A 23,141-nucleotide genomic window follows, 5' to 3' on the forward strand; every position below is an offset into this window, starting at 1 on the left:
TAAAACATCGCATGTTTCAACGTCTTTTCCAGACAGGCTAGTTAGAAATATAAATATTCGTATGTTTTAGGACGAGTTGCATGGTTTAAGACATCCGATGAGTTTCTGCTGTTATCTTAACTGTAGCGGGCGGAGCTCGAACTCCAATGCTGATAAGAACGAGAAAGCTTTTACTAGAACTCCAACAGACCAGTCCTTTCTTGATATATAAATTTAATAGCTTGATGGAATAACGTAAAACCTGAAAAGAAAATTATAATTAAAGCTTGATTTCAATGCATCCACAAGAAAGATTAATTAATCACTCGTGCAGCGAATCTATCTTATGAAATACGTGCTTGAAATGTAACAAAATAGACTACGAATCACTACGGATGCAAGATATACAAAAAACGTCATCATACGTCTTTCTCCTCCCATGTACCTTAAAAAGACGCTTTGATTCTTTCACTACTTCTAAAAATGTGTCTGTCTATGGACTGCAACATGATCCTGTATCTTCCGAACTCTCAAAACGGAAATGATACTACAATCAAGCTAATCATTGACATTAACTGAATACGATATTTTGTTATATCTCTCACGCACTACCTTATTTACATAAATCACACCCTATGTTCACGGACGAAACCAACCAACTGATTGAATTGCAATTCAAACTTGCGTAGACGAACATCATCTAATGAATTTCAAAGCAACGAGGGGATAGTAGACAACTCAACTTCTTCTCCTATCAAGTAGAACCAAAGAAACGAAGCATACACAATTTGTGTAGAAAATAACCCTCTTATCCATATCATTTATCCTTTCTTTTAGGCCTTTCTTTGTTATAAACCCTCGCTTCTAAAATTCCTGAAAGACTTGGGTCATATCTGTGGGACTGGTTTCTTTATTAAATGTGTTCGGTAGGTGACTCTATTGAAACGAGTAGGAAAAGAATTTCAGTTTTCTAAGTCGTGGCCGCTGTCTTTCGTTTTTAAAAATAAATTACTAAACTATTGTGAACATAAAATGGTTTTCTACTTGGTACATTTATTACATTAGCTCTATTAATGACATGCCTTATTGTTTTCGGTTTAGAGAGTCACAAGTCTAGTAGTTGTGGAAAGAAGCTAGTCTTTAAAAGTACTACTTTTCTCGTGGTGCACGAATCTGACAGCTTTTTCTTGAATTCTTTCGAGTTTGGACGCACCCGATGGTTTAATATCCTGCCAGACTACCGAGAAATCGGTCAGGTAGGCTTGGGATGGGGAATCACTGACTGCCCACGTGATTAAACATTGTCTCTGGTAACACCAATATTGAAGGAGAAAAATATAGTCTCCCTCAACATATCAAATAAGCCATAGTGGCAACTCCAAAACCTTGCCTAAAAGATTAGACATTTTCTTCTTTCTTGATGGGGTCAAACGCAGAACTTCACACGAACTTAATTGATATTAATTAGTTGAATTGTATTCGACTCATTTTAAGTACGGGGTTTGATCCAATTAAGTTCGGCTGATTATATTTAAACCTTTCTTCGTGAACAACAGCTAAAGATTAACCCTGGGTCAAACGCACATCTTCACATGAACCGAACCTAATGCATGAATTACTTTAATGTCTTTCTGAATAAAACAGGGCTAGTGCTGGGGTTAAAATGACCCAACTTCGAATTTCGGTTTTCGCTTAATTCAAAACAAAACTAGGCCACAAATCAATCACGAAAAACGTTTCCCTTTTCCTGTCTATATCTATAAAGATGGCTTCCCCGAGTTCTACGTTTAGTATGGGGGCTTGAGATAAGTGTTGACTTCGATATCAATTTGCCCACAATTCGTTCGGTATAAAAGGGTTAATCGGGTCATAGTTCTTCTTAACTCCATGCTAGCCCATCCTAGGTCATGAAGCATTTCGGTAACACTGGCTGTATAGTCCGGCAGCCAAGCGCTTATTTTCCACATAAGCTTGCAAATGCTTCCATACAACGTTTTTTTGCATTTTATTGCAGTATTGGGTATTGTCTTTCATAATCCGTTTGATGACACCCCACCAGGTTTGGGCGTTAAGAGATATTTCATCTTTTATTTTAAATAGAAATATAGTGTTTCTCTTAGAAATGAAAAATTGTATTTTGCTGTAGATATAAGGTTGGGCGCCGAAGGTATCCGATACTTCAGTGATTTACAGTAGAGTGATAGGCATCCAAGCAAGTTCAAGGGACATTGATATCAAGAAAGTATTAAGTCATGAGTTGGCTCCTGTGCCGACGTCAATGTTTCATGATTCTGTTGCAATGAGAATCTGCGAAGCAAAATCGGACCTAGATTAAAGAAGCGGCTTGCTAAAGAAGCGTCATCGCGATGCAGTACGTCCCCTGTTGCGGCAAGTGTGCTGGATGGCTCTGTGGGTTGTCCATTGGCCAGCTAAAGGTGTCATCGCCGACTTTGTGGAGAATTTCAAGGGTTTCCTATTGAAGAAACTACTTGATTCAGATGTTTACTTGATCTTCGACAGATATCGCGAGTACAGCATTAAGAGTGTAACAAGAGACGCAAGAACATGTGAGGCAAGCAGGGTGTATCAGCTCACAGAGAACACGCCTCTTCCCTCACAGACGGCTGTGCTAACCGTTTCTTCTAACAAGAAGCAGTTGATGTCCATCATTTGCAGCAGCATTATCAACGATGAGGAATTCCATGCTCAACATACTACCAGGAATAAGCTGGTTATCATAGTCAGGCAGCGACGATGTTCCAACCGAGATCCATAAAGGGGTTATCATTGCATGGGAGGATATTGCAACATCTCACGAAGAGGCAGATAACATCATTGCCCAACAAGCTATCATGTGTGCAAAGGAGCATTCTGGTGCTACAGTGGTTGTCGCAGATGACACAGATGTGTTTATTCTGCTCCTCTTTCATTATTTGATTTCAATATTTCATTATTTCATTATCACTTGTCCAATGTTTATGATCTCACCGATTCAACAAAGATCACTTATCGACATTAAGGCCACTGTACAAGCCCACCGAAGTATCATACCTGGTTTACCAGCAGCCCATGCGCTATCCGGGTGCGACACTGTACCTACATACTTCGGGATTGCCAAAGGAACTGTCTTGAAGAATTTCATTGCTGCTCCCAACTTGGCTGCCTAGATGCGCCACTATCTGACTTCGTTGACCAGGCAACAAAGTTTATCGGTGCTTGCTATGGCAACTGAGTAGGCGAGTAGACGATGTCCCATTTCAAATACAAGATCTGGACAACGAAGTTTGGAAATACAGCACCTTCAGCCCCTAAGATAAAAGCACTGCCGCCTACTACAGAAGCTTTGGTAGAGCACGTGAAGGGGTCCCACCTTCAGACGGGCACTTGGAAAGCAGCACTGTCCCTCGATCCACCTGCTCTTGATCCAGTGGAATATGTATATGTGAGACATGAACCTTCCAAGACGTTGCTTCCAACAACTGTGCCAGACGGTGTTACATTGGCACCAGATGAAATCATGACCCTGATCAAGTGCAACTGTGAAGGCACCTCAGCATGCAGAAACATTAGGTGCAGCTACAGCTGCAGCAAATTGCCGTGCACTTTGTTTTCTAAACGCAATACTGGAGATGAATGTCTAAACGAACTTACCAAGACGGTAGCTATACCAAGAGAGGTCACCGATTAACTGTTAAGTCTTATGAGATGCAGACGTCTTCAAGAATAACGTCAGGATCAAGGGACGGTGCTGTCGACTGATGACTTAAATTAGAGTACTATTTTATTTACTTTAGCAAAATGAGGTCAACAGGAATCTACAACCCAAGTACTGTGACGTCATCAAAGGGCCCCGCAGTCCCGTAAATTTACAAACTAGTAACTTGTTATCACATGACTTCCTAGAAACACTGTCTTGTGAGTTTGAATCATGCGCGTCTAAAAACAAGACAGAAAATTGTGTATGTTGATTACTTGCTACTTTTTTAACATTTTGAAATATGTCCCCACCCCTCCTCCCCCCGTAATTCCTGATGCCCAACAGTAACGGGCTGTCATCACTCAGATTATTGATAAGCCTGATAAGGGGTGTATTTTAGATACGAAATTCGAATAAAAACAAGAAAGGGAATTGTATATGTTGATTACTTGCTACTTCTATGACGTCATGAAATATGTGTCCACCCCTCCCCCCTGTAATTCCTGATGCCCAACAATCTGTCATCACTCAGATTATTGCTAAGGGGTATGTTTTTGACAAGAATTCACAAAAAAAAAACGTTGTATGGAAGTAAATGCAAGGTATGTCACACTGGCTGCCAGACTAATAGGGGGATAGTTTTTGGTACAGAACCGAGCTGCTTTTCTCTGGATCCTCTCAAACTTAACGATGTCTTTTTGAAGATATGGGTCCCAAGCGGCACAGGCATGTTCCAGCTTCGGACGGACTATAGCTGTATAGGCAGTTTTCTTAACGCTCTTTGAACAATTCCAATGGTTCTGTTAAATAATACCCAATACTTTACTTGCTTTCGCGGAAACGGATGTAATGTGTTTGGGCCATTTCAAATTATTGTTTATTTCTGATTGGTTGCCTTTCGTGCTCAGACAAGCAATGCGGTGACCAATGGAACTTTTTTTGGTGACACAAAAGTCTGGATCCGAGGCGGCGAAACAGTTTCAACTGGTGTTAGACGGAGATTTTCACTGCTAAGTCATTTAGTCGGTATTTAACAAAAATCACACAAAATAACATGTTATTTGATTAAATGAATAAAGGTAAAGAAACGAAAAACTATTTTAATATGAAGGAGTTTTCTGAATCTGTCAGATGTGAGTTAAAGAGCTTCAAATGCCAGTTGCTAGCAAAAAAATGAAGGCTATTTTCAGTTAAGCATTATTTCGTCGACTTCATGGATGCATATGGGAAGTTTTTTGAGAGTAAACGAAACGTAAGGTTCTCCTGGAGCATCTCTAGCGTCTCGAGGTTTGTTTTAGAGACCAAAAAAAGTAGTACTTACAGCCACTGCAACTGGGTATTGTTATCAAAAAGTCCCTTGGGAAGTTTCTTCAGCTGGTTGTTATCCAGGCCCCTATCAACAAATAATCATACCCTGATGGCAACTATCAAGTGAAATATATCTAATATTTAGCTCAATATGTAGTGGATACTATTCCATATCAAGGGTTATCAGAAAAAAGATCATCTTTTTTTCTTCTTGAAGAATGAAAGGTTTCCAAAAACACTGATAGTTTCCATGGAATATCCTGCCGATAAGGCTAATATTTTGTCTTGAATTGTTATTCCTGTGTAATTTCGGTAGCGTGGCTTTTGTACACCTAATGTAGCCGTAAAGCTTTTAATTGCTTTGGTAAGTCAAAAAATTTCCATATGTTTCCTTTTAAGCATACCCCTAGTAGGTTAATAACCTAATGGGGCGACAGCTCAAGCCAACCTCGCTAAACTATGAATGTCTATAAATTTATTGCGAAAAAGCAGAGACGCACGTCAGAAGAAAAAGATGAGAAAACAAAGTAGATACAAACAATATGAGGTAATTACTAAAAGAGTGAGAAGACTATTTTAAACAAAAAAAAAAGGCTTTCCAAGAGTTTTTCTTAAGTTGGTGAATTCAGGTTCTTTGAAATGTCAGTTTTTAATAAAATTGTAAGCACATTTCCGTTTCCGAGTAGAAACGTAGCGATCCTCCTCAAGCAGGATTGCTAGTTTTGAGAAAGGTTTTGCGGTACGGTGTGTGCTAAATGTTATATGGCTTTACATGGAAAACCACAACATTAGCGTTGTCGATTCTGTTGAATTTAGTGTAGCCACCACTTTGAGGTAAGCTATGTTCCTATTCGCCGACTGATAGTGAATGTATCGGTAATTGCGTGTCTACTGTTTGGTTTCCGGGTTCTTTAGCTGTAAAAAGGGTTAGGTAACTGGGAAGCCATTTTTAAATCTGTTTTATCCTGGGTTGCTATATGGTGATGGCTCAATGTAACAATTATTCACCGAAGTAGAGGTGAACAGTACTTGGCTAATAACCTCCGAGCTAGCCAATCAGCGAGCTCGAAAGGCACTGTTCACTTGTGTGGTATATACTAATTACCTTCATGTACCCACGGCTTCGATTATAATTGTCAATTATAATCAAAAGGCAAAAGTGAATCCAAGGAAGTAAAATATTACAAGCAAAAACAATTTAGTACCATGGATACAAGAACATGGGTTAGCCTCTTCACGTTTCCTTAAACGTTTTTCTGGAAAATGTTTACACTTCTTGATTACATTATGTGTAGGCAAAACTGCGATTGATTTTGAGCCAAAAACATCTCATGTTTTATGCTCAATTTTTCTTGAATGGCGTTTTTTTATTTGAAACAACTTTACATGTTTTTTTTTTTAGCCTGGATAGGGGTAATTAACGTCATGCTCGCAGGTTATTACAATCGTAACATACGATATTCGCGCTTGCAATTAAAAAAAAAACCTGTTTTATGTCATGGCTAAGGCCAAGGGGCAACAGACTATATCCATTATGGTGAACACGTGAAAAAAATCTGCCAACTAAGGAGCCAAAGTTTGATATCTAATAATACAAATACAACCTTTCTTGTTCGTGAGATGAAAGGTAAATGTTGCATTTCTAAATGATAAACAGCAAAAAAAACCACATTCTTATTTCACGAAGTAGACTTCTGTTGGAATAAACACATACCCATCTATTAAGGAGTTACCAATAAACAAGCGGGATTTTTTCCTAGAATCCAAATATAGCTCTTAATTTATGAAATGCGATATCCACTTGCTAACTGCTTTTAAAATGTGTTAAACTGATTAACAGATAGGAAAGCGGTCTTATTCAATTTATGGATAAATGTTGCAATTTTAACCTTTTTTTTCTTCAAATTATCATGATCTGACGAAAAGCTACCCAAATCTTTTTTGAAATGCAATGCGCTGGTTTCACTCCTGACAGGAAACATTGCTGAAAGCCAAGGAAGCGCATGGGACAACACCCGTTGAGCCCTTCTACTTAAGAAGACTAGTTATTATGGCTCCGTTACTTAGTTTGTGAATAATTGGGAAAAGCTGAAACTAGGGAGGATAAGATTATTCCAATGTTCTCATGGTAGAAGCCATGATGGCATATTTTGATAGCGGATAGGCAGAAGTGTGCAAATATTTTTCTCATTCAGACAAGCCGACGAAATAATAACTAGGAAGAAAACAGAGTCTCAAGGTGGGTTAAGAAAGGAATTAGTTGAAAATGGATGAGAATCCGCCAAAACCACTACGTCGCTGCCTAAAACAACAAGACATTCATACCGTCTTCAAGTCTGACACGACATTTCGGCTGGTGCAACCAAAGGACACAGTCGATCCGGCAAAACAAGATGGTGTTGTCTACAGGATTCCCTGCGAATGCTGCAAAGTCTACATCGGTGGAGCAAGGAGATCTATGCTGAAGAGAATCAAAGAGCCACGACAAGAATATACGACTTGCCCGGCGTAGCCAGACTTCTGCCGTTTTCTGAACACGTTCACGACACCGGCCACTATTCGATTTGAGACGAAGTAAAGTTTATTGATCAAAATTCTCTCTGGTACACAAGTGGGGTTAAAGAAGCCATGCACGTAAGACTTCGCCCTAATAACATTAATAGGGATATTATCGATAATAGAAATGACATTCCTGAAGCGTGGACGCCTACGATCAAAAAACACAACAGCAGGAGAACGGTACTGCAGCGGACCGCTGCTAGAGCAACAACCTCTCGCTGGGACAATAGAAGAGTGGAGGATCGAAATACACCAATCACAACCGACTTTCGTGATACAAATGGTGAACCGTAATCAGACTATATCGTGAGACAAACGATAATACTTAACAATTATTTGCCGAAGGCGAAGTAAATGTTGGTGAATATTCGTCGAAGGGAATATTCACCAAAACTTACTGAGCCTGAGGCGAATAATTGTTTTTTTTTCTGATTATATGGTGATAATCAGAAAAAAAAACAAGAACCGTCCGAAAAGTATCAAATTTGTTAGTTGGTCTCAAATTGTTAGGCGTCAATGAACAGAGACGCACAGTCTGCCGATCACATGGTCAATCGATAAGCTGCTCATGCCTTAAGCAGAATGTCAGTATTCTTTATCTGCCGCTTCATTGAGGCAAAACGTTGACTTCTGTGAAAAAAAAAAATGGTTTCTCCGACCCGTTTAGCAAAATAGATGGAGATAAACCAGGCTGTTTGGTGTAAAACTCGAGGATTACAAGTATTAGCGACAGCAATTCGTTGCAAAATTTCTTGTTGATGGCTTTTGAAAATTACCGGTTAACGCACTTTTCTTTAATTCTAATTAACCTCGAAGATACGCTGCTTCAGGTAGGAATTAAGTCCTTTATTAGCTTCACTTAACAAGTACACGGTTCTCGCAGATGAGATTTTTTTTGTTGTGAGGCCGTGACTTTAGATGGTGGTTGAGAGCCGCTCGAACAGACAACAAACTAGTTTTCAAATTATAAAAACTGCCGTCTTTTTCTACTCACTGAAACGAAAAACTTAGAGAGACATTTATTCATCTCGTTAAATTCTATACTTTCAAATTCTGTCTTAAATTCGTTTTGTGGTTGAAACCATTCTGTTAAATAAAGAAAATCTTGCACGAATTTAATTTGTGGTTTTCATTTTAAGCTTATATTGGTATGGACATCGACAACGAATTTCCACTGCAATTTACAAGGTTTTTTCTGTTACAATTAGCAAAAATTTCATATCTTGCCTCCGAAAAGCGTCAGCCCCAAACTTAGCAGCATTTTTACTGCCTTTCTGAACTGCATTTTCTTTCATCTTTTTTTCTTCTTTATAATCACCTGAGTAATTATACTAAACTTTATTATCATTCCTGAATAATAAATATTGGCTCAAGCCACAATGCAAAAAAAATTTCCCCACAAAATCCTCCTCCCTCATTCAATGTTGTCGTTTATCTATTGCACGTAGTCCGGTTGGAAAGTAGCATTGTAGGCGGGGAATTGAAGGCTTTGGAGGCAGTGACTGAGCGCGGGACGCAAAAAAGTGCTTACGAGTGTCTCAACGATTTGTAGCATTGCTGACAACGAGAATCCTGTATCTCGCCTATAAAAATTGTGAACCTCAGGTAGCGACCATCACCACATTGGAAAAAAGTGTTATGTTTTACGTGTGGGTTAGACAAGATTTTTGCAAGATTTTGTCTTTACAATAGGCCGAGGGCCAGCGCTGTACGACCCATATGTGAAGGTTGTTTAGAGGCATTTTTGGTTTCAAAATTATTTTGGATTTCTGCTAATTAGCAATACTTAGAATTATCCCGATCCAGAGGTACCTTTTTGTTGCGCTGAGGCAACGTTATTTTGCGATAATGTCGTCTCAAAATTACGGTTTCTGATTGGCTAAAAACTGTCATGTACGCATGGCAGCATGGTACTTAAATGGGTTCGGCGCGCACTGATCAAAATTTCAGTTCTGTGAATGAAAATGCGACGTTGGATGGTGTTGTTTATTTCTTTTCATCTGAGTTTATAAAGCTTCTGACACTATCCAACGAACTCTAATAATATATTTTGTGTGGTGAAAATGTACCATAAACAGCGGATACAACTTTTTTTCCTTGAAGGTAAGCGAAAAAGGGTGATTATAAATTCGATGAAGAGAAATTTACTTAAGGACGGTGCCTACTATTGTTACTGCGCATACGTTCTGCGCATCTCGAGATACTTGGGTTTCCTATGGGTGATTCTTACTAAACAAGGAAGTTTAAGTTTTTCGTGGTTTAAAACTATTCGGTAAAGCAGAACTTAGCAAGTGCTTTTGGTATCCAAAAAGAAAATTTGGGCTAACCATGCATTTTTCAGAAATAATGAAGCTTCAATTTGGATAAAAATGCCACACATTGTTTTGTATTTTACTACTTTTTAGAATAATTTTTGCTTAATTATTTCTAAAAAAAAAAAAAAAAGGGTTGTTACCCCCATTTTTCTTTTTGGATTTCAATAGACATTATGTTAATTTTTTGATGAACTATTTCTGACATTGACTTTATTTATTTCTATCACTTCGAACTTGATAATGGCGTCATGACGATTCCGAAACGTTGTTTGTTTTTATCGTTTATTTTCAGTTGTCTATGGATTTCAATAGGCTTTGCTAAGATCTGCTTTCCCTGCATAGTCATAAACCGCGCAAAAATGCTTTGGTATTAGTAGGCACCGTCCTTAAACGGCCACGGTGAATAACAATGAGCTTAAATTCCAATAAATTATGGCATTTTCAAAGCAAAGCAAAGCTTACCTTCCGAATGCGGAAAGCAGAATCGACATTACAGCTTTATAATGACGGCGTTGGGAGATATATTTCGAATTGGGCTCCGTCGCTTCGCGACTCCGCCCAATACGGAATATATTTTCTTCCAACTAGCCGTCATTATAAGGCCATAATGTCGTCTCAAAATCGAATATAGTTTATAAAGTTAAGATCTACTTGTTAATAATATCAATGTTTAAAGCATTCACGATGTAAAATGTATCAGAAAAGATGTCAGTTGCAATATAAAGAGGTGATTCCAGAACTATTGTTATACATATTGAGTATCTTGGGCCATACCTGTGGGCTCTAAGACTCTAAGTTTCTTAGTTAAGTCGTGCCCGCAGTCTTTCTTTTTAAATCAATCAATGCATTATTGTGAGCATAAATTGGTTTCCACTTGGTTCATTAATTACATTAGCTACATCAGTACATGTCCTATGGTTGTCAGTTGTAGAGAGCCGCATCCGAACAGTGGGTCAGGTAAGATGGTATGTCAGGCTTGTAGGCTTTCGATAGCGAAAAGAGTGGTAGCTACATTGTTTTTCCATTTAGTTAAGCTACATGTACCCTGGGCTTAAGGAAAGTGTCCTTGATTTAGCCTTTTCTTCTTCATAAGACCGCTGAGTTTACAAAATAACCACTGTCCGAGGGATTAGCAGGGTGGATACAAGTTGCTAGGGAAAGGGAATTACTGACTGACCACACGATTAACATTGTCTCTGCCAACAACAGTATTGTAAGGAGACAAAAATAGAAGAGCATACATACATACATACATACATACATACATACATACATACATACATACATACATACATACATACATACATACAGAGAATGGTACTTACAGGTATTATTAATTTCTAAATTAGAATACTTTTTGTAGGTACGTGTTACGGGTTTACTTTATCATTCACAATACTGCTTATCATTGCATGGTCTTTGAAATCTGGGATTACAACAACACTTGCTTAGAACGCTTCAAATTATTTTTGAGTTTATCACCAATTAGGGTCTGTGATTTGAGCGCGGGAAACGAGATATGCGCGTGGGAGTTAAGTGTCAAAGCAGCAACTTAGATTTTTTACCTCCCCCTCACTGAGGAGCAAACAGATGCACATTGTATAGCACCTGATTCCGGACTGGATTGCACAACTGTGTGTCATCAGCGGTCGCCTGCAAAGCCGTTAGATGTCTTTCGAATGCACTGAACAGCTCACTTGCATACATGACAAAGAGACTGCCAAGGGAGGAACCTTGTGACACACCATAATTGAAATCAATGGGTGCTAGATGTGTAGTAAGTAAGCAAGCAAGCAAGCAAGCACGCAAGCAAGCAAGCAAGCAAGCAAGCAAGCAAGTAAGTTTTATTCAAGGAGGGTAACACATAACAGAATTTCTGATAAACTAGTGGCCCTCTATCCTTAAAAATTATTCAGTACTTAAAATGCATCTAAGATAGTCACATGCAGTAGGTTAAAAAACTAAAAAATGGAAATGCTGAAATATGTGGAAGTTAAAAATATGTACATGGATTGAATACCTGAGTGAAGAACGTAATGCACACTATAAACTAAGAATTAATGAACTAAAAGTTATTTTTTAAGAGCAGACTTTAAAGGGCCAATGGTCTCCTTCTTGCGCACATTCAAAGGCCTACTGTTCCAGAGTTTCACCCCATGAACTTGAAAGGAACGACTCCCGTCTGTTTTCCTGTTATGGTAAGGACACACCAAGTTGTACTTTCCGTATCGAATAGTTTCGCTATGACGGTCCGAGTTGGGCAGTCGTTTTCATTTTTTGATGCGCCTAAATGTTAAAGTACTCTTTTGGAGATTTAATTTGTCCTTAAGCGGCAGCCAATCAAGCCGTCTAAAGAACATCTCACTCCTTTTTTCCGATATCTGCATCCAAAATTACACGAAGTGCTCACTTCTGCAGTTTAGATACGCGTTTGACGTTTATTACAGTTTACAGCTTATCATAGTTAATTTTTTGTTATTTCCAACAAATATACAAAGACAATTTTCTTCTGACGCAGTGCTCCATGCGCATAATCCATACAGGGTTATCGGCTTGATCAACGCGTTAAAGTACAGCTTACGTTCTGCGAGGGGCAAATTACGCTTAATCTTCTTGAGTACTGCAATCCGTTGTGACTTTTTTGCAAAGGTTATCAATAAGTTCGGTAAAAATAAAGGGTTGTCTAATTTGCTCAATCTCGCTACTGTTGCATAAAATGTTGACAATCTTGATTGGAGTTTTCTTCTCTAGGCGTTTGCTAGTTACAAGCAGACTTTTCGTTTTAGAAGCATTGAGTACCATCCTATTTTCGAGTGTCCAATCAGCTATCTTATATATGTCAAGTGGTGTGACCGGCGCACGTAATCAGAGTCTAGAGTCCAGCCAGAGTGACTGGTCAACGAAGTTTTGCAAACAAACATAGGCAAATTTTCACAAGAACGTTAAACTGTCTGATGAAATTTTGGAAAAAGACCGTTGCAAGTGAACTCAGCAAGGGAAACAAAACCATAACGTTGTTGTGATGTGAAAAGGTAGAAAATATTTGTCCAAATATGTCTTCGATAGAAATCCGGTAATGACGAGTAATCGATCACAAATCGCAGTGAAGCGACTGACATCCTGGATTTTTTTTGGGGTAAGGATTTCCTCCTGGTATAGAGGTTAGTTTTGAAAATATATATTGTTATTGAGATTCTTTAGAGGATCACAACTGCATGTGTGTAGTAGTCTAAAAGTTTGCTGGAAAGTTTTTGACTCAGCTCGGTCAACGCAATGCTCGCTCACGAATTGTGTTGAAATGTCTTGGTTATTGTATGAAACAAATAGATTCCATTTTTCTGTTGGTCTGTACTCTAATAACGCACAGAGGACGTCAATTTGAGCAAAGAACATCAGTCACGCTACTCGCCCGCTGCTCGTAGCGTATTTCTTTGTTCTCACCACGTTTTGACGTCACCTGTGCGTTGCCAGAGTACAGACGCACGGCAAATTGGAGTCTATTTGTTAAATTAATGTTAGTTGCTATTAATACTTTAGGCAACTTTAGGCAGTTCTTTCAGCTGTTATTAAAGCCCTACCAATGCACACACCAATCACAACCTGATGGGTACTATCACTTGACTTATATTTACTTAGAATGCTTAGTAAGCTAGAGCTAAGTTGTGTTGATTAACCAATTCATTTTTTGTTTGAAGAAATAATATTTTCATTCTCTTATTCTCCCCCTGCCAAGAAGAACCGAGGAAACTAAGCATACATTTCTGTAGCTGACCAGTTCTGTACTTTTTTTCGCGCAATGCCGGATTTATTTTGTGTCTTCTCAGTCGATGAAAACGCTTTTAAAAGTAGACGAATAATCGATTGAGCTGCAACCTCTTCTGATTTCAACACGATTTTGGATGGAGATGTGTGAACGTTTAGTCGCAAAAATCATGTGTCTTTTGATTCAGTGTAAACTTGAAAGGTAACGAGATGCAAGGAGACGCAAAAAATCAATCTGAAAATAGAAAATTAAATATGAATGATATGAGCTAATTACAGAGAAGAGAAAGAGGACTATTTTAATAGGAAGGATTTTTCTATAGTTGTCAGTTGTGAGTTAAATTTGCTTCTAATGCCAGTTTTAGTAAAATTGAAGGCTACTTTCCAGTTGTGAGTAAAATTGGAGGCTACTTTCCAGTTTTTAGTAAAACATTACTTCATCGAATTTTGGATGCACACGAGAAGTTTGTTGAGAGTAGGCGAAGCGTAAGAGTTCTCCTGGAGCAACCTTAACGTCTCGAGTTTTGTTTTACAAACCAAGAAGAAGAGTTTTACTTACAGCATCCACAGTTGGGTATTGTTATCAAAAACTCCTTTGGGCAGTTCCTTCAGCTGGTTGTTATCCAGGCCCCTACCAACAAATAATCACACCCTGATGGTGACTATCATGCAACATACATTTCATATTTAGTTTAATGTGTAGAATACTATTCGTTTTTGAGGGGTTATCAGGAAAAAAAATGACGAACTTTTTGAAATAATACGTTCGGTCCTTTTCTTGAAGTTTGAAAGATTGCAGAGATATTAAGGAAGTTCTTCGGATAATGGGACTATACTCTTGATCTTACTCCCTCGTTATCGGTAGCGTGGCTATTACGCACCTGATCTAACATTCTAAAGCATCCCTATTTTAATGCAAAATGTTTTCCAACAGTTTTTTTCGGTTAGACAGGTAGGACCGAGCGTATTATTTCAAACAGATCGTCATTTTTTCTTGATAACCCCCGATAACTAATAGTTTCCTACACATTAAACTAAGTGTTAGTTGTCAATAAAATTTTAAGCAACTTTTCAGTTTTCGCGCGGTTAGAAAGGTAGCTTTCCTCCTGAAGCAGGTTTGCTAGTTCTTCGGCAAGGTGTGATAGATTTTGTATGGCTTTAAAGTAAAAATTAGTCGGAAAATTTAAGACGATAAACTGCTATACTAGTCAATACAACCTACTGGATTTTCAAATGCAAGGAATCTAACGTTGATCTCTGTTTAAATAACTTAAGTAACATCTTTCATGGCAACCTCGTTCCCAGGGTCTCCCCTCTCTTGCTCCCAGGGGAAATGAAGAGTAGAGACCCTGGGAACGAGGTTGCTTTCATGGCTCATTATTTGCCCTTGTGTCTTTTCTTTAAAAATTTTTATCAATTCACCAGTGACCACATGGGCAATGACCGCGAGCGTATTTGTCTTCCTCATACCGGCAATCTATGACCTATCACCTGTCACCCGTTACCCATAACCGTTTACATCCTATTTATATTTGTCGGTTTTGCAGTTTGGTGAAAAACTAAATTAAAACATCGCATGTTTCGGCATGCGTAAGTCTTTTCCTGACATGGTAGTTAGCATAATGAATGTTCGTAATATGCTTTTAGGACGAGTTACATGGTTTCAGATCCCGATGATTTTCTGCTGTTAACTTAACTGAATACGATATTTTGTTATATCTCTCACGCACTACCTTATTTACGTAAATCACTCAGTATGCTCGCGGAGGAAACGAACTGGTTGAATTGCAAATCAACCTTTGCGTAGATGAACACAATGTAATGAATACCAAAGCAACTACGGAGTAGTAGACCACTCAATTTCTTCTCCTATCAAGTAGAACCGAAGAAACGTAGCATACACAGTTTGTGCAGAAAACTAACCTTCCTATTCATATTATTTTTTTTTTCTTTCCGGCCTTTAGTTCTTAAAGACTCTCGCTTCTAAAATTCCCGTGGGCCTGGTGTCTTAAGTTGAATTTCTTTCTCTTGAAACAAGAGGGAAAAGAATTTCAGTTTTCTATGTCGTGGCCGCTGTATTTCATAAATAAATAAATAAATAAATAAATAAATAAATAAATAAATAAATAAATGAATAAATAAATGAATAAATAAATGAATAAATAAATAAATAAATTAATTAATTAATTAATTAATTAATTAATTAATTAATTAAGTATTGTGAACATAAAATGGTTTTCCTCTTGGTACGGTTGTAGAGAGTTACATTTCTAGTTGTGGAAAGTAGATCGTCTTAGGTAGTACTTTTCTTGCGGTGCACGACTCTGACAGCTTCTTCTTGAATTCTTTCGAGGTTGGACGCATCAGATGGCTTAATGTCCTACCAGACTACCTAGCAATAGGTCAGCTAAGCTTGAGATAGGAAATCACTGACTGACCACATAATTAAACATCGTCTCTGGTAACACCAATATTGAAGGAGAAAAATATAGTCTCCCTCAACATATCAAATAAGATAGCGGAAACTCCAAAGCCTCGGCTAAAAGATCAGACCTTTTCTTCTTCGCGGAAGTTCACATGAACTCAATTCATGTTAATTAGTTGAATTGTGTTCAACTCATGTAGAGTACTGGATTTGACCTAATTAAGGTCGGCTGATTACATTTGAGCCATTCTTCGTGAAGAACGGCTAAAGATTAAAGGGGTCAAACGCGCATCTTCACATGAGCCGAACCTAATGCATGAATTACTCTAACGCCTTTCTGAATAAAACAGGACTAGTGCTGGGCTGAAAAATGACTCAACCTCGAATTTCGGTTTTCGCTTATTCAAAACAGAACTACCGTGTAGCACGAAAATTTTGCGGGAGTTTTATTTTGCAGATTGGAGATTTTTCTGTTGATGGCGGGAACAAATTTTTGCGGTTTGAGATGACTGAAATTTCTTTCTGAGAGCTAATTTTTGCGATGAGTCTGTTCAAGCAGAAGAACATTTAAGTGGAAGAAACCTTAATATCTTCAACTTTTAGTGAACGGTATTTTGATTCAAAATTTACTCTACTTACATATTAGAGACATCACTGTAATACCTTACTGCGCAAAGAGACTGAGCAACATCGAAACAAAACAAAATGCCAACCTTACCATGCACAACCAAACACTGTGTCGTTAATACGGTTTGCCACGACCAGTTTTATCCTATATTATTTTATAAGAAAGCAGTATGAATATTTGAATAACCGTAGCTGAAACATATCTAGGCATACAGAGGGGCTTTTGAGTGAAAAATGTAGCTGGTATACAACTTTAAGACCTTACTGGGGAGCGGTCTGCTAAAACGCAAAACTATGCCCTACTGTAACGCAATGGACAGACTCAGTCGATTATAATAACACTCTTGTTCAGTTGACGTTTCAAGAATTGAAATAACTTCTCAGTGCATGGCGCAGAAGCGCAACTAGAATATGGTTGGTCTGCTGCACGATTCGAGTCTGTGCGTTCCCATTCGTGGTCCATTCGTGCTAATCTAATGTACTGAATTGCTTTACTCTTGACAGCTCTCGTTGCTTTTTCCAATGGAAAATTATATAAATGTTCTTGTATAAGTCCAAGTGCCCAGTGGCACAACTGAATTAAAGGGGTTAATTTTTGCGGCGTTTTATTTTACAGCTGTTTTTTTTTTTTTTTGCGGGAACTTCTTTCTGTGGATCGAGGTCAATCCGCAAAATCCGCAAAAATTAAAACCGCAAAATTTTCATGCTACACGGTAGGCCACAAATCAAATACGAAAAACGTTTCTCTTTTCCTGTCTATGTCAATAATGATGGCTTCCCCGAGTTCTACGTTCAGTATACGGGTTGAGATAAGTGTTGACATCGATATCAATTTGTCCACGGCCTATTTTGTATAGAAGGGTCAATCGGGTCATAGTTCTCCTAGGTCATGAAGCATTTCGGTAACACTGGCTGTAGGATGGTAGTTGTTGGTACAGAACCGAGCTGCTTTTCTCTGGGTCTTTTCAAGCTTAACGATGTCTTTTTGAAGATATGGGTTCCAAGCGGCACAGGCATATTCCAGCTTCGGACGGACTATAGCTGTATAGCTCTGCTTTTCTTCCTGATAATAGAGCTCCCCCTTTTTTTTCAGAAACCGTTTTCAACTGATCAACTTTCCACCTCAAGAATAACTGTATTGACATCTCAGATGCCACTGTGCTCTCGTCGAAACGACATTTTAACAATATTTGCCCCCCGCCCCCGAGCGACCACGTGACCTATATGTTTTCCCATTAGTACTTCCGCGCTCACAAAGATGGTGGACATCGTGAATAAAGTTAATCATTTAAGAAGATTTTCAAGCACTCGGAAGAGTGTTTAATCATTATTACTTTAACTTCAGCTGCATTCAGTTTTCTCAAACTGAACTAATCAAAGTTGCTACAAGGATTTGTAAGTCGCCTGATAAAAGTCACCTTTAGTTAGATTACAGCGAGAGAAAGAGAGTCTTTATCATTCTTAATTTTCTCATTGGGCCCAAAATTAACAGTTCTTCTCCTGTTCGTAGACTCCTGCTGCCTAAAAGAGAGTTGGGGACATCCTTGGACCTCACTGTCTTCTTCTTCTTCTTTTTTCTGTTTTAGGGTAAACGTGTTCCTCCAAAACGTGGGAGACAAGAAGAGTCTATTACTCCAGTTTGTCGTCTTCTGCGACGGAAGCCTCCATGACATGCCAGTGTGGTATCTAAGTCGTGCTTAGATTTTCCTCCACAAATTGCAGCCATTATTAAATTTTAAATGAGATTACTTTGTATGGGCTACGGGTTGACTTTATCATTCTCAATACTGCATATCATTGCATGGTCTTTAAGCTCTGAGATTAGAACCTCAGTTGTTTAGAAAGCTTCAGCCTTATTTGAGAGTGCGCCATTGACTTCTCATCGAGCCTTGTGAGCAATTTCCAAGAGCTCCAAATACACCACTAACTAACCATGATAACCACTGTGGAGACGTTGTTGCATCTTTTCTAGTTAAGAACTTTTAAGAAATTGTTCTCTTAGCCGCGGACTGTAAGTGGGTATATTGAGCTTGCCCAATCACTCCATATGCCGCTGAAAAACGGGTAACTTATTTATTTACGTTGGTGGTTTAAAATTGCATGCGCCAACGTATTGTATATTCCAGCGAAGAGGCCTATATAGATAGATGGATAGATAGATGCTTTGTTAAAACTAAATTGCAACCCGAAGGTTGAATTATATAGTTTTTTACAATAAAAATAAATTTTATAAATGCGTGCTTAATAGAAAGTTGAATTGATTTTAACCAGAAAAGAAGTTACTTTTTAAAATAATAATTCTCCCTGGAAACAGTTCCATGTCTCTTCTTTCATGCTTATATAACCTTGTTTTAAACCATTTAAAATCGAAACAGTTTTCCCGACTTTTGGGTGATAATTTCTCAAACAATTCTCCGAGAGATCTGAATACTTCTAGCTTTGAAAGAGTTTCGATGCATGGTACTTCTTTTAACCCCCACGAATAAAATAAGAAAGATGTGTTATTAGTAACATAGGCATGCTCGGAACACTCTTAACATGCAGGAGTCGACTATGACTTTCTCATTTCCGATTCAAAATGACATAGTTACCTTTACTGTTAGGGAAAACTATATTTTCCTCGAATACGCCTGTGTTGCCTATCTCACGAACCGAAAACAATTCTTCTCATTTAATCACCGACTAAAAAAAAAGAAAAGATAATAATAATAACAATAATAATAATAATAATAATAATAATAATAATAATAATAATATTAATAATATTAATAATAATTTTTTAAAATAAATATGAAAATAAAATATAATTATCTCTTTGTTAAAATATGCCAAGCAAATAGTTATTTACAAGTTAAAATTTAAAAGAAGAGCTATTGAAACCTATTTACAATTCTTGTCGATTAAAAAAAGACTTTTTTCAAGCCCAATTTTTTGGAAGAAAAAGGAAAAAAAAACAGATCTCATCAAATTATAATAGTATTTTTATTCGTAATAAAAAAATCATATGATCATATCATCACTAAAAATATATTCGGAAGTTAAATTTCGGTCCTTAATGACGAAAAAAAAACCTCCCATTTAAAGTATAAGCGGTTTATATCGGTCATTAAAAACAACTAAAATTAAGAAAAGAAAGGAAAAAAGCTAAGAAATTCGTCTTCATCCTAAAATATAGCTAGTTGCTTATCGATTTCAAACAAGAGACTAAAAGGTAAGAGAGCGAATCCCCCATACATGCCCCTCTTCCTATGAAATTTTTTTTCAATCTATTTTTGTTTGCGTTGCTATTTTAATGTCGACATCTTATTGGTCAGTTAGAGTGACGTCATTTAATTTTAAACTCTATGGCGGATTATAATTTCCCAAAATAGCATGGCGCGAACTAAAAGAAGATTGAAAATAATTATCATGGGGCACAGGGATTCGCTCTCTTACCTCATAGTCTCTTGTTTCAAAGTCGGTATCTGCAATGTTGAGCGGTGCTCTTCGCGTACAACGTGAGCCTCTCAAGCATAGCAGCGCAGATATCATAATGGCAAATGAGACTTTGGCGCGAAGCCATGACATTGTAATACTGTAATTCTCTTCCTTTTTGGTTGATAAAAGTTCGGCCAGTCTACTATGATATCTCATGCATTCACATGCCATTCCTCCGGTGGTAGTAAATACCAGTGGAGTGAAGGAGCCTTGTTCCACTTCTAGCACCCTGCTTGCGTAGATTCTCTTCTTCTCACTCTCATACTGGCGGAAGATTTGTTTTGGGGTGAGGCCTCGATAAGACTCTGCATTCATGTAACAAACCCTTACATAAAAAAGGCAGAGCCTTGCCGCCCCCAGAAGCCACGAGTATGAATGTCGAGCCGGCATCCGCTGCTCTGTTTGTACCGAGTGTCAGCACTTCTCTGTTGATCTCCTGAGGTACCGGTTCAATTAAGACATCATTGCACACCATCTCCACGTCTCAATACTATGGCGTGGTCTACATCAAAAACATCTCCACACGCACAGGTAGGCGGGATGTCGTTTATTTGCCAATCCTATCTCAAATGAATGGCGTCTTTGAATTCTCTCTTGTTTAAGATAAAATCCACATTCTTAACAGGAATGACTGTAAGCCAGCTAGATGCGTCTTTCTCCGCAGCAAGGTCGGTAGCTCTTTTGGTTTGTTCAGGAAGGGCATTCTTTACTTCCTCTAGGCTTTCTCTGAGGCGTGCATCCTTATCTCTACGGTTATGTTGCTGCAGTGTTGTAATTGTATAGTCGTCCGGGAGCTCATGCGTCTGCGCCACTATCTGTTCGACAAGTGGTTCAGTTATCGAAGTTGAAGCGTAATATTCCGAGGCTGCAGTATGATATGGGTTTGTGATCGCAAGAACACCCATCCTTACAGGTAATGCTAATAAATCACGTTCAGCTGGCGTGCAAGTGTGCCCTGTGATAGCAGGGAAAAGGGCGTTGCTTATGGCACGCTCTAGCGGCTCTAGAAGATCTTAGATATCGGGTAATATTCTAAGGTAGGAATTCCAGCGATGTTTCAACCCAAGTGTGAAGGCCGCGTATGAAGCCTTTGGATACGTCGCAGCAAATTCTGCCAGCTTGACAACTTGATTGACCCATCCCTCCACTTTTCCGTTTATATTCCTCTAGTTAGGTTCTAGAGCCTACCACAGCGCCCAGATGCTTCTGGCCTTGCGTAGATATGTTAATTGCAGTATCACGAAATACTTCCCTTGCAACATCCTCTTTCCCCTGTTTAGTAAGTATCCAGCATTTTTTAGCATTCGGATAATATTCTAAGCTAGGTCCCATTTCATTCAAGTTGGATTATAATAATAATAATAATAATAATAATAATAATAATAATAATAATAATAATAATAATAATAATAACACAGTCACGGATATTTTCGACTTTGTGAATGGACTACCGCGAGACCTCAACGTAACACCTGGTGACTTACTTGTGTCCTATGATGTGTTCTCTTTGTTCACGAATGTATACCTTTGGGTGAAACCATTAAGATTAAGATTCTGACGGAGCCTTTGTAAACAACTGGTTTAATTCCGAGTACAACTTATACATCTAGAAACAGGACCTTATTGATCTTTTGGGTGTGGGAACCAAGGGCAGCTTTTCCAATTCAATGGTTCCCTGTATAAACAGATCGACGGTGTAGCGATGGGTCCCCCCTTGGGCCTTTGCTAGCCAACGTATTCATGTCGTCTATTAAAGAGAAATTAGATGTTGAGGGTAAGCTGCCACCTTATTATCGTCGATATATTGATGACACACTCACCGTCGTGCCCGATTTGTCTACAGCTAGGGACTTTCTCAACACCCTCAACCACGCCGACCCCGCCATCAAGTTCACTATGGAGGTCGAAAATCATGGAATGCTCTCCTTCCTCGGTATTCAAATCCTAAACCGGGCGCCTCGTATTGAAACTAAAGTGTTCGTGAAGCAAACAAACAGTGGTCTGTTTCTCCATTACCACAGTCAAGTTGATAATAGGTACAAGAGCGGTCTATTGACAACTATGCTCGACCGTGCATATCGCCTGTCTTCGTCATGGTCCTACTTCACTGAGGAGTGCGAACGCCTGAAGTCCGTGTTCTCTAAACTGAAGTATCCCAAGCACCTTGTGGACTCCAGTGTTAAAACCTTCCTAAATCTAAAGGTCGCTAACCAGTCTCCATTGCTGTCTAAAACAGAAAACAGAAAACACAGAAAACACTACTCGGATTGTCATACCCTTTAAAAGACCAGAAGTCTGCTAATATCGTGAAGACACAGTTAAAAGAACTGTGTGGAGCTCCAGATTATTGTCCAACCAGTGTTTACGAGCCGCAAGATCGCCCAGGAGTTCCCGACAAGTGAACCTAAGCCTCAGCTCATTGATCAACAATGCGTTGTGTATAACTTTAAGTGTGACCAGTGCGATGCTCGTTATCTCGGATACACCCGTGGCCATCTGTTCGCACGCGTTGATGGACATAGAAGCAAGACCTCGTCAGTGCGCAAACACTATGACAATAAACACGCAGGCAGGGTTCCAGATGACCTTCGCAATTGTTTTTTTGTGTGTTGAATTAAAGTGCCAGAAATGGTTTCTTTGTCTCATTAATGAGATGCTACTCATTAAACAATTACGACCGTGTTTAAATATGTAGTTAGACTCAATTTGGGCTAAAGTCTTTGTTTAACTTATGCAAATTAGTGACTCTGAACTCTCAGTTACTCTTGCAATCGCGTATTTAATTTTAGTTTCCCTTGACAATGGCGCCAAGATGTCGCCGAAACGTAGGACTTTTCCTTAGTTAGTTCTTGCCTGTATAAACAATAATAATAATAATAATAATAATAATAATAATAATAATAATAATAATAATAACAATAATAATAATAATAATAATTATAATAATAATAATAATAATAAAAGATGAGAACTCTTTATTAACATATTTCAA

General features: G+C 38.4%; 1 protein-coding gene and 2 pseudogenes across 1 annotated transcript in view; 2 read left to right on the forward strand and 1 right to left on the reverse strand.

The window, feature by feature from the left end:
- LOC146453544 (uncharacterized) overlaps positions 1–23,141 on the reverse strand; it is a 94,041-nt gene that overhangs the window by 12,410 nt on the left and 58,490 nt on the right. The gene's annotated exons all lie outside the window — the stretch shown is intronic.
- LOC146453547 (uncharacterized) lies at positions 1,012–3,667 on the forward strand (annotated as a pseudogene).
- On the forward strand, positions 21,860–22,877 carry LOC146453548 (uncharacterized; annotated as a pseudogene).

Source organism: Pavona decussata, unplaced genomic scaffold, assembly GCF_977016875.1.
Source record: "Pavona decussata unplaced genomic scaffold, jaPavDecu1.1 SCAFFOLD_329, whole genome shotgun sequence".
In the NCBI taxonomy this organism is placed as follows: domain Eukaryota; kingdom Metazoa; phylum Cnidaria; class Anthozoa; order Scleractinia; family Agariciidae; genus Pavona; species Pavona decussata.